The sequence below is a fragment of the Ochlerotatus camptorhynchus genome, unplaced genomic scaffold, assembly GCF_037179485.1.
Source record: "Ochlerotatus camptorhynchus isolate MF236.1 unplaced genomic scaffold, CSIRO-AGI_Acam_v1.1 ptg000003l, whole genome shotgun sequence".
Lineage (NCBI taxonomy): Eukaryota > Metazoa > Arthropoda > Insecta > Diptera > Culicidae > Ochlerotatus > Ochlerotatus camptorhynchus.
This window is the reverse complement of record NW_027040495.1, coordinates 1,526,002-1,537,876: the sequence shown is the minus strand read 5'-3', so window position 1 is coordinate 1,537,876 and position 11,875 is coordinate 1,526,002.

Below are 11,875 nucleotides of genomic sequence, written 5' to 3'. Positions count from 1 at the left end.
TAAAAAAATGTGTACCAGAAACAGATCTAAGATGACGCTATCTTCAAAATATCACTTCCATGTATAACCAGCATGACTTAAGGTTCAATTTACTTTGATGCTTTTTGGAAAATTTCAAAAGCAGTTTTTTTCCGACGCATTATTTCATATTGCAAAAAGCTCGCACTATTCGATTCCTTTTGATATTTTAAACAAAATTACGCGAGCTTTTTGCAATCTAAAATAATGCGTCGAAAAAAACTGCTTTTTAATTTTTAAAAAATGCATCAAAGTAAATTGAACCTTAACATAATTAAACAGTATATAGTTAGTACTAACCATTTATTTTACACCAATCGTAATTTATTGTGTTGAAAATCTGAAATAGTTGATTGCATCCTTGCCCTACCGTGTTCAGATCCTGAATTCATCAACTTCTGTTAGTTACTGTTTTTAAATGAGTCGTCATTATATCTTCATCGTACAACTACATTGCCTTCAGAAGAAAGACAACTCATCGAATCCTCCTGCCTCCATACTTACCGCTAAGGTGAAACAAAGTCGTTGAAATATTAATTACTCTTCTGCATAATGCCTCTCCGTTTCTCCGGCCCTAGAGGTTTCACTGAGCACTATTAGCAGTTTATAAAATGCCAATTATCGCTGTATCCGATATAAACTATATCTGTGTCATGACATGCATACCCAATTGAATGCCGGGATTGCATCTTAAAACAAAGCACTGCTAATTAAAATCAATTATGGAAATCAAAAACGCTTCGAGCACGGAAATCGCGGAAAAGGAACAAAAGAGGGAATCGCTTCGCCGGTCGTAGTTATCTACGATGATGAAAAAAGAGGAGTGACTTCTACCTCCCTCATCGTCTCCTACTCACAGTTGCTTGGCAGAGGTGGAACGAATAAATGATTCAGCGCCAAAAACAATGAGGGAACCAACTTCCGCTCTCGCAATCCTTTGTATGAGCTTTCGTAGAATTCATATTTTTTTATGATTCCTTCTTGAAGACGACGACACGACGGACGGGGATGGGAGAGTGGGTATGGATTGACAATGTTTCGCGTTACTAATGCTGATTTTTGCCGTCGTGAAGACGAAAAATATGAGAGCGTGCTTAGTAATCTCTCCATTCAAGACGCATCGATACCATGCATTTAAACGATGTTATTATGCAAATTCGTTTATTCACCGTATTATCGCGTCGTTCGGGCGCGAAGCTTTTCAATTATTCACTTTTGTCTCACAAATACGTCACGCCATGATCTGGAGTCATTGTAGGGAGGCAGAAGATGAGACGCCTTCGCACCTGCTTGGAAATTGGCTTAAATGTATGGAAATTGAACAATATGAACGATAAGAAAGGGTAACATATTTTCGTTCTGTGTTCAGCTATGACTTGTTTAGAGCAGGGAAATGTATTAACTCGTATGTATGATGCGTAGGTTTTATTTTCAAGACAGCGTTATCAACAATCACACAGAAAAAAAGACAAAATTCCACATGTTTACTGAAGTTTTCGACAAACACAGAGAAAAAAAAATTACCCTAAATTTAAGTTCTTTTACTTAATTTTGGGTAATTTTGAGTTTTGCATCCCACTCTCACTTTTTGTTGTTTTCAAAAACCGGAACGAGAGATTCGATTTTCTAATCACTATCGTTTAATAAGCTACTAGTGAGTATATGAGATATTCTTAAATTTGAATCAATTGAACTTAATTTTGGGTAGAAAATACTCACGAGTATGTAATTATTTTTGCCGTAGTCAAATGTGAACTACTATAGGAGGTTTACTGAAAATTAGCATATTGAATGGAACATGGGAGATGAGGGAAAAGAACATAATTTTGGGTAATTTTTCGGTTCCGTGTAGGGTAGGACAGGGCAAGACCACCACCTTGAGGCTAAAATCATTGTTATATGTAATAATCGCAATCAATGCATTAAATTATTGTCTGTCCCACTTCTTTGATGTTTTCTCTAGCTCCCTAGGATTGATATAGCTCAATGTGTTCAAATTTGACTATTTTCAAAATGAACCACAAAGGTAACTTTTTAACACCGTTCTCAGACACCCCGGGCAAGATGCGCACCTCTGCGTGGGAAGACGTGCACCTCTTGCAGAATTTGTTCTTTTATGATATTTTTGAGTTTTTAAGAACTATATTCTTTAGTTTATCAAAATAAAATACCAGCACGAAAGAATTTAACAGAAATATGCCTACACATTCATTTCATCCTGAGAATTTGAATGATTGAGAAGTAAACAAGTCACTGACATCTGAGCACTCACTCGGTAGCTCAGTCAGCCAAGGGTGGGATGTGATGCAAACAATCGCCGCCTATCTCATACCTAAGAGGAAGAGGAGACAACTGGCTTCTTTTTGTCTGTGACGTGTTCTTCTTTTCTCGCGGAAACGACCGTGCAAAAACTATATCATAATGGGCGACGCAGTCGACTGTCAAAATACAAGAAAATAGATTCCCTGTTGTAAAAATTCTCACGTTTCTATACGTTCGAACAACCAATCAGGCACTGGTTAGCGTTTGACAGAAAATTGGTTCATGTATGTAATCCTCCTATTGTTCTGCACTTTCATCTTTTTTTCAAAGATGTTCCGAGTATTTCAAGCAGCTCCGTTAATTAATTGCAGGATCTTTCAAAAAGTGCCGAGGAGTTTTAGAAGACTCCGAAAATTTCAAAAAATGTTCGTAAAATTTCAGGAAAACTGTGGGTTCTTCAGAAAAGTTCCGTGAAATTCGAGAAAATTGTTTTAAAGGAAGTTCCATGAGCAAGGATTTAAAGCAAGTTTAATTAACTTCTAGAAAATTGCGGGAATATTTAAAAGGTTCTGAGAAATTTAGGGAAGTCTAGAGAAATTTACTAAATATAAGAGATATTTAGAACAGTTCCATTATTTAACTTCAAAGATGCACAGAAAACTTCGAGTAAATGGGGCGACCCCGACGTAGTGGTTAACATCCTTACCTCTCACGCCAAAGTCACGAGTTCAAATCTCACCCCAGGACAAGTCACGAATGACCCAAGAGTGTTAAAGTGACAAAAAAAAAACCCCGAGTAATGTCTAGACTAACGAATTTTGCTTCGGCTTTTCAGTCTTCAAGAAAAGAGCTGATTACAGTTTTCTTATCGTAAACGATGAAATATTCGAAAAACAACCTTACTTTACGTTCCCTGTAAAAACCAGGGCCAAAGACACAAACGTTGGGCACAAATCATCGCCCAAGAAACAATTTTGGTTTTCTCATAGTATAGTTTTGTACACCTTGAAGAATGCCTTAAAATCTTAATAATATTTGTTATGTTACTGGGTTGCGTTTGGATTTTTATTTTTATATTTCATGGCGAGCTGATAACTGACGAGTTTAACCCCGTACCCTGGTGTTAGTTAGAGCGAACTAAATTGTGTGTAAATTCCTAAATTACAATTATGGTGGCTGCTTATGGGCTGTTTATAAACTACGTAAACATTTTTTTTATTATTTCCCCCTTCCTCCCTCTGCGTAGACAATCGTCTATACATTTTCTTGTATGGGCCGTGGATAATTACACCCCTAAACTGTCTACGTAGTTAAATGAACAGCCCCTTATAGGCGGCGCATGGATTTTTGATGGTCGGGCGCACATATGGAAGTTCAGTGCACTGCCCGTACCGTACAAACGGTCCGAATAGAACAATGAATTGAATAGTACAGTGCATAAGCAATCTATTATTTTACGCTCTGTGAGAGTTAGATAATTTTGATTTTAAACTTTAGCATTTCTCAAGAATCTTTAATAAAAAAATAAAAAAAAATTGTACATTATTTTGCAGCTGCCTTCCTCTGGCCTTTCCTATGATGACAGCTGTAATAAAACGATCAAAACCGCGTATATCATAATGTTTCACTGGTGATTGAGTAATACGGCACTAAACTAAGGATACGCAATATAATTCAATAGATCAGAATAGATAGATAGTCGCAGTGGAATTATGGCCCGAACACAGGAAAAATCCCGGGAAGTTGGTTTATTACAATACAAATATGAATTTAAGATTATTATTTTTCTGAAACCAAGCCGAATGCTTCTGGGCTGAACGGGTAACTAAATAAGCCAAAGTTTGGAGAGAAATAGATTGAATTTACATTTATTTTGTATTTGTGCATAAAGATTTTTCGATCCAGTGAAAAAAACCGAGACTTCGATTAATAAAAAATCAAACATCAAGCCCTTTGGAGAACTATTTCCCATGCAATGGCTAAAGTTAGTTTGTTTTTCAGAAGATTAAATGCTTAAGTACAATTATGAAAAACATGTTTCTACAACTAAACTGTTGAATCAAACGTTTCACTCAATAAATAAATTGCTATATGTATTTTCATTCAAAAACGGCGGAAATGAACAACTTCAAGCTCTATGCAGCATCCAAGCTCATATCATATGACAAATACTACAACTGCAGTATAAATTTCATTCACTAATTCATTCATGGCTCAACCCCCTCAGGCCAAATGCATTTGATATTGTATATTCTTCGAGCGTAATTTCCTTTCCTGCTCAGAAAAAAAATAACTAAACAAAAAGAATAACGAACGTGCAAATGCAAAACAAACTGATCGCTGCTCAGTGGTGCTTCTTGAAAAGTGAAGAGGCGAAAACCGGAGCTTCGAATGGTTGGTCGGCAGCAAAAACTGCTCTCACATATCGTACGTACACCTTATATATACATAGGTATTTTGTCTGCCTCACGTCTGGCGCAATGTGTCCTATGGAGTGACTGGCAGGGGCCACATCCCAGTCTCAATGGGAGTATAAAAAAAATGCTAGCAGCGGTTCGAACATGTTCAGCTCAGAACGCACGGGAAACACGGCGGGGGAGGAAACTGATTATGGCTCACCGTAGGACGGAAGGTGTAATGCACTCTCTGTCGTCTTCGCCGGCGTCGTCGCTGTCGTCATCCCACTGCGTTGCTCTCTGACTGGTGTTGTTGGCTTGAACTGCAATCTGTATTCATTCCTTGTGCCACGCCGCACCAGCTTAGTTCTTCCCGAGTCATTACCGCACTATTCCGTCCACCGAGTCGAATCATGTCATCACATACGGTTCTTCTGTTTTTGTGTATGTGTATCGATTTTTCTTAATTTATGGTCCAGGGAAGTACGGTGATACTAAGGGTAAACATTTATTCCATGCTGTTCCGTTTTCTGTTTTAAGTTTTCTTTGATCCAATCGAACTCCGTGCTATGTCTCGGTGTACTCTGCGAATCGAGTGCATTCCAAGGTATGTACCACGATGTACTCGATGATATCCGAGAGAAGCCAACACGTACGGGAAAAGGAAATGTGACTGGTGATAGGAATTTGAACACGCTACTGAAATCGATTTTCTTTTCTTCTGAATCGTTATGATTTTTGTTTCTACTCTGAATTTGGCTACGTTTTGTGTGTCGTTTAAATGCTACCCATCAGAGAAATGTAGAAGATTTCGCTGATTATTCGATTTATTGCTTTTAGGGGAAACATTACAGTTAGGCTAGAGAACTTCTTCTTCCTCGCATTTCAAGCTTATTGCGTGCTCTCAACTTAGTGTTCTAGATGCACTTCCACAGTTATTAATTGAGAGCTTTCGATGCCTGTACCATTTTTACATTAGTATAATTGTGTGGCAAGTCCAATCATACTCTATGCCCAGGGAAGTGGAGACATTTTCCAACCCGAAAAATTCCTAGACCGGACCGGGAATCGAACCCAGCCACCTCCAAAATGGTCTTGCTTTGTAGCTGTGTCTTTACTGACTGAGCTAAGGGAGGGTAGAGAACTACTTCGGCCTAATCGCCCATTTTGGGCCTATCGAGCAGAAAACTTCAAATAAATCAATGATTTCAAAATTAACAAGTCAATTATGCGTTTGGTACGATACTTTAGTTAATAAGCTACCGAACGAAGTCAATGAGAATGCGTGATATGAAGTTTTGCACCCATTATTCCCAAAAACAAAAGAAGCGCTCCGACCGAATCAACTTTTATCTTCATCCGATAGACCGAAGTGAATTAATTAGCGTTTCAATGAGTTAGGCCGAGTTTAGAATCCGTAGGCCGAGTTTGGCGTCAAGAAGCAGTGTTAGACTTTTGACAATATCTCAACGATTGGTTTCTCTTTATCAAATCTTACGATACGTACGGAAAGGTAAATAAATTTGGAAGCCATCAGTAATAATGGTGTTTGGTGCAAAACTGCCTAGATTAAGACAGACTAAGTGCGAGTTGTGCTTAATAGGCCGGAAATGGGGTAGTTAACCCTGCTCTCCAATTCTAATTAGAACTTTTTTTTCGTTTATTTTCATTAATATTCATCATTCAATATTAAATCCCTTAGGATGATCAAATTACTTTGCTTGATTTAAATGGAAAAATTAAATTCAAAGGGCTACAAAATGATGTATCGACAACCTTGAAGGTAAATGAAAGAGTAGGAATGTTTAAAATGCCCCACCGGGCAACACGCCCCATTTGCATGCCGACGAATCCATGATTAATTTTAAAGCAAAACCGATTGGCAATCCCAGCATTTAATAGCTCCACTTTACTATTAAAGATTGGCTGTTGTCAAGTGTGAAAAGCTTCCTTTCCGTATAATTTATGTCATTTCGGTATGCTTTTTAAGGGTAAAAAAGTTAAGGGTTGTGAACAAAGCACGACCGCATTGTTGAGATTGTTTTTGCTGCTCCTTTCAATAATATATTAATATCACTTTAATACCATTCATTTAACCTCAAAATGAACCATTCAACGTTAATTTTTTTTTAATTTGTGCGGTTGTTGAATACATCCTATAATTCAGATTTAATTTTTGAAATTAGATAACCAGTTTTTTTTATTATTCATAATAAGGTTCCAAACTTGTTCACCCAACTTTCAGAAACATTAATATGTTAGTCATGGATAACAAACTTCAAAAATCAAAATGCAACTCGTTAGTTAGTTCTTTCAATGGTTAAAGCGTGTAAGGGGTGCTTTACCTACCTACTGACCATGGTCGTATATACGATCAGTCTCATGGAGAATATTTCAAAGGGCGTAAACTTTCAACCCGATATTTGGTGTAAAGGAGTAATAAGATAGCGGATAACAAGATTTTCTTAACAAAACAAAATTTAAACACATGCCCAGTTAAGGTTTAGATGGCCAGACATTTATTATTATACAAAACCCAGAAAACTAGGAAAGCTGGGTTTCTTTTTAGGTTAACCTTTTACTATACAGTAGTGTGAGCTCACCGTTGCGGCCGTTCGATGGTCGACATGCTGGGGCATCGGTTGACTGCTACCTCTCGTATCTCCGGAATACAGCAACTCTTCTTCTTTTCTTTTTGGGGTTCTTCTTCACTTCACTTATCCCACTTTCCCAGAGAGCCAGAGTTCCGTGTCTGTGGAGTGGTACTGTTCGTGTATACACTTTTTTATGAAGTGATCATCACGTGAGCTTGCACCTCCATTTTGTGAGACAGACATTCACAGTCTTTATTTAATACCATTTTCTTCTACTCGACCACTTTACTTTTTCTATTTCACTGCAGATTTTTTAATGTTCACCACTAGTTCGCTTGAATTATCGTACGTTAACGGTCAAGGTGAGATAACGCGGCTAAGACTAACGTCTGAATTTGAAGTGCACATTCTTAACCGTTCGTGGTGGTTCTCGCAATTGACCCGTATTATATTAACTTATAAGGTGTTTTAAATTTCTTAGTATTTTAGCTGTTATCGTCACATTAGTTCGTAAGTTTTTAAGGTTTAGATTGTAGGTTTTAATCTAGGTTTTAAGCACAAAATTATGCGGAACTACTACGGTTAGTTTTAGGAGTACTAACTCCCGCAACCATCATTTTACGTCACTCCTCCGGACAAAATAAAATTCAAAAGAGACCTGGCCCCTTTTTATAGCGGTCGATGAGTCAGCGCAATTAAAGCGACCCAGTCATGATTATCATCACAAAACATAGATAACCACGATGGCGATGAATGCTGATGACAGTATGAAAACATGGGCGAAAACTTACACACTAAAATGGATTTGGTTGGTATCATAAACAAAATTTATCATTTATTCCGACAAAGTGGGCATGCATAGCGAAGCTACTAGAAAATAATGCTTGGATATGCTTAGAGCAGGTGTGGACGTTGATCAAACTGTGTGATCGTACCTTGTTTCTCTGTGCGGTGTACTTTCCTCTCGACCGTATACGCGAGCGTAGCCCCTCATCAAAACCCATTGCCAATCGGTTTTCTCGCTTCTGGATACCGCTAAAGCAACCGATGAAGTTAGTGTGTTTGATGACTTCAATCTCCCGGGGATTTAATGGAACAAAAATCTGATATGGATCACTCTGACATCCATTCCAACGCTTCGGTCCTTCTGGACAATTACAGCTTAGCCACTCTATCTCAAATCAATCATGTTATTAACCAGAACAACCGTAGTTTGAATCTTTGTTTTGTAAGCGCCCATGACGTAGCTCCTTTCTTATGCGAGGCGGCCACTCTTCTGGTGAGACTGGATCGGCACCACCACCGCTACTAGTGATGTTAAGTACTAAGCTAATGCATGACTTCAATATTTCACCTGCCAACTTTTCCTACGATTTTCGCAACGCCGACCATGGTAGTATCGCCGAGTTACTTTCCAGTTTAAATTGGGACGACTTATTGGACACCGTTGACATTGAGTCCACCGCTCAAACTATTTCCAATGCCTTGGCATATGTCATTGACATACACGAAAAAAAAGATTCATCATCATACGACCCATCCACCATGGCATACGTGTGAATTTCGTCGACTGAAATCCAGAGAGAGAGAGTTGCTCTTAGGTTATTCACCAAGCATCGCATTCATCAATCACGAATACAGACGAGTTGCGAAACGGTGCTTTCTTCAGTATCGACGTGGATTGCAGAGAAAGCGTAACCACGTCCCAAGCAGTTTTGGAAGTTTGTCAACGAATAACGTCAAGTAGCTGGTCTTCCGTCGTCTATGATACATAATGGTAACGTGGCCTCAACTACGCAAGATATCTGTCAGCCGTTCTCTAAAAAATTTGCTAGTGTCTTCACGGACGAGAGACTGAGTGAAGACCATGCCCGACTGGCCAAACCATGAGCAGAATTGCCATCAATCCTGACGGACCTCCATCGCCGTTTCTCAAAACGCACTTTCCCAAACGCTCCACTGTCACTAACTTTTAAGGTGATTCCCTGTAGCGTCCTTTTTCGTGTTACACTTCGAAATTTCACATGTAAAAATAATAAGGTTTCTGTGATTGCACGTAGCTGAAACTACTACTTGTTGTTTGTTGCGGAGAAGCAAGCAATGTCTGAATTTTGCAGATGTATAAACCTCGTAGATCTAGAGTTGTGTGATCTTGAAATGGCAAGGTATGATGGAAAAATTGACTCTACAAGGAAACACCTTTAGGCACAGCAGTGTCTGTCTTTTAAATGTACAGCTAGGGTTGATGCATATATTATGTCACGCTCTAGGGGGGGGGGGGGTCTAAGATTTTGTTACAAGCAATGCATTAGGTATAGGGAAAACGTCACGATAGGGGGGGGGGGGGTAAATTTCTCCTCGATTTAGCGTGACATAATTAATGCATGGGCCCTAATTGTACACACCCCAAAACTACAAAATGAAAAATAAACGTCACTCAAACACTATATAAAGCCAAGACAGATATTTATTTGACATTCGAGCACCAGGGAGATTTTAGACGACACAAAACATGAATATTTACAATTTTTCAGTGTGTCTAAACCTCCAACTGACCTTTCCACCAAATAATTGATTGTGACCCGAAAGTCATCGGTCCCAACCTGACATCACAAATCTTTATGTTGCAGAACTATGACAGACAACTGGCTTTCAACTAAAACTTAGTTATGTTTACTTAAATTCAGTTTATCTTTACCTGTGCTCAAATAAAAATCTCAAATCAAATAAAAAAATCAAATCATTGTAATTGAATAAATGGTATGTCAATTTGATTGTTTCATTGAAGCATATTAGATGAATGGATTAAACCCCATATATACAGTATGTAGGAGAAATGTAGGTAATGTCGGCCTACATGTTCCTAATTTGGGTCCATCGCTAAAAGTCTGCTATTTATCAATCTTATCTAGATGAACGCGTTATTGGGACGTTACTAATGGATATTTTTGGTTGCTATTGAAAATTTAGTTGATTGCTGAATTTATGTATGGGCCCAAATTAGGGACACTTAGGCCGACATTACCTGCATTTCCCCTAGTTCTATAGTTTTCATGACTATCATTATTCTTTTTCTTTATTTCACACGACAAGAAAAAGCGAGGTATGTTGACAGCGGCACGGTTGTTTGGTGATTGCGGCACTACGCTGCTCTAACCCTAAGAGGAAGAGGAGACAACTGACTTCTTTTTGTCTGTGACGTGTTCTTCTTCTCTCGCGGAAACGACAGTGCAAAAACTATTTAATTGCGGCGACGCAGTTGACTGTCAAAATACAAGAAAATAGATTCCCTGTTGTAAAAATTCTCGCGTTTCTATACGATCGCCCGACCAATCAGGCGTTGGTTCGCGTTTGACAGAAAATTGGTTCATAAAAGTCCCCAACAATATGCATATTGTCTTCTCTTCCTCTTAGCTCTAACCCGCAACTGAAAAAAGGGAGTGGTACACTCAAAGATAAATTAAATCAAAAAAGCTTAAAAAGTATGCAGATTCCCGCTTCACCTTATTGAGTTCGAGCCATGATTACTTCGGCAGTAGTCATGCATGATTAAAATCGAAATAATGTGTCCAGTATTAAATTTTATTCTTTTTCAATACTGATATTTAATCAAAAAAGATTAAAATTCAATAAAAAATTATTAAATAGAATCAAAAATGATTAAAATTTATTCATAAAAAGATAATCTACAATCTAATCAACCATGCACGGTAGCCAGCGTAAACACATAAATGAGTAAAAAATACATTTTTTTATATTTATATGCAGCTGTCAAACAATGTGTAAATTTGGAGATCTTAAAATGTGTAAAAAAAATACACATTTTAAGAATGTAGTACCAGTAAAAAATGTGTATTTTTATACTCATTAATGGGTAAAAAATACTTCAAGCTTTGCTGTATCCTGTCTTGTTTACGCACGTAATTTGTATATATTTCAGTGACAGTACAACAGGACAATGAAGAAACTACGGTCCAAGCTGGACAGTGCAACGATGGACATACTAAAGGTGTTATTTTTTTTTATATTTTCACAGTTAAGTTTTAGAAAAAAAATCATAATCAATGTCCGGTGTCTCGCTTGCTTGCTTCATACTGATTTTTGTTTTTTCCTTGATTTGTTTTCCGTGCTGAGCACCAATGCTACTGACGCCAGGAAGGCAGCTCCCACACCTGGATCCTACCTATCGATCCATCAACTCATGAACCGGGAAACAATGGCTTTACTTCCCTTCCGAAGGAAGGCGTGATTCTCGGCGTGATCAGAGATAAAGGGTGTCCACGATGAAATTGCCACACACAAAATTGATTCGCAAAATTCGAGTTTTCATCCGATTGCCATCAAATTTTCAGGGATTGAGAAATAACTATTAAACTTCATTTTATCATTTTACTCGTATTTTATTTACAGTCCATACGCAAATGCCCGCACCTTGGCCTTAACCCCGGCCCTAAGATTCTGCACAACCTGTGAATCAACCGTTTTTTGCATGTAAACCCATAGTTTCTTCAGTTCCTCGACTGTCTTCACTACCTTAGGTCGTTTAAGAAGGTGCTGCTTCATAATCGCCCAGTACTTCTCGATGGGGCGGAGCTCCGGAGTGTT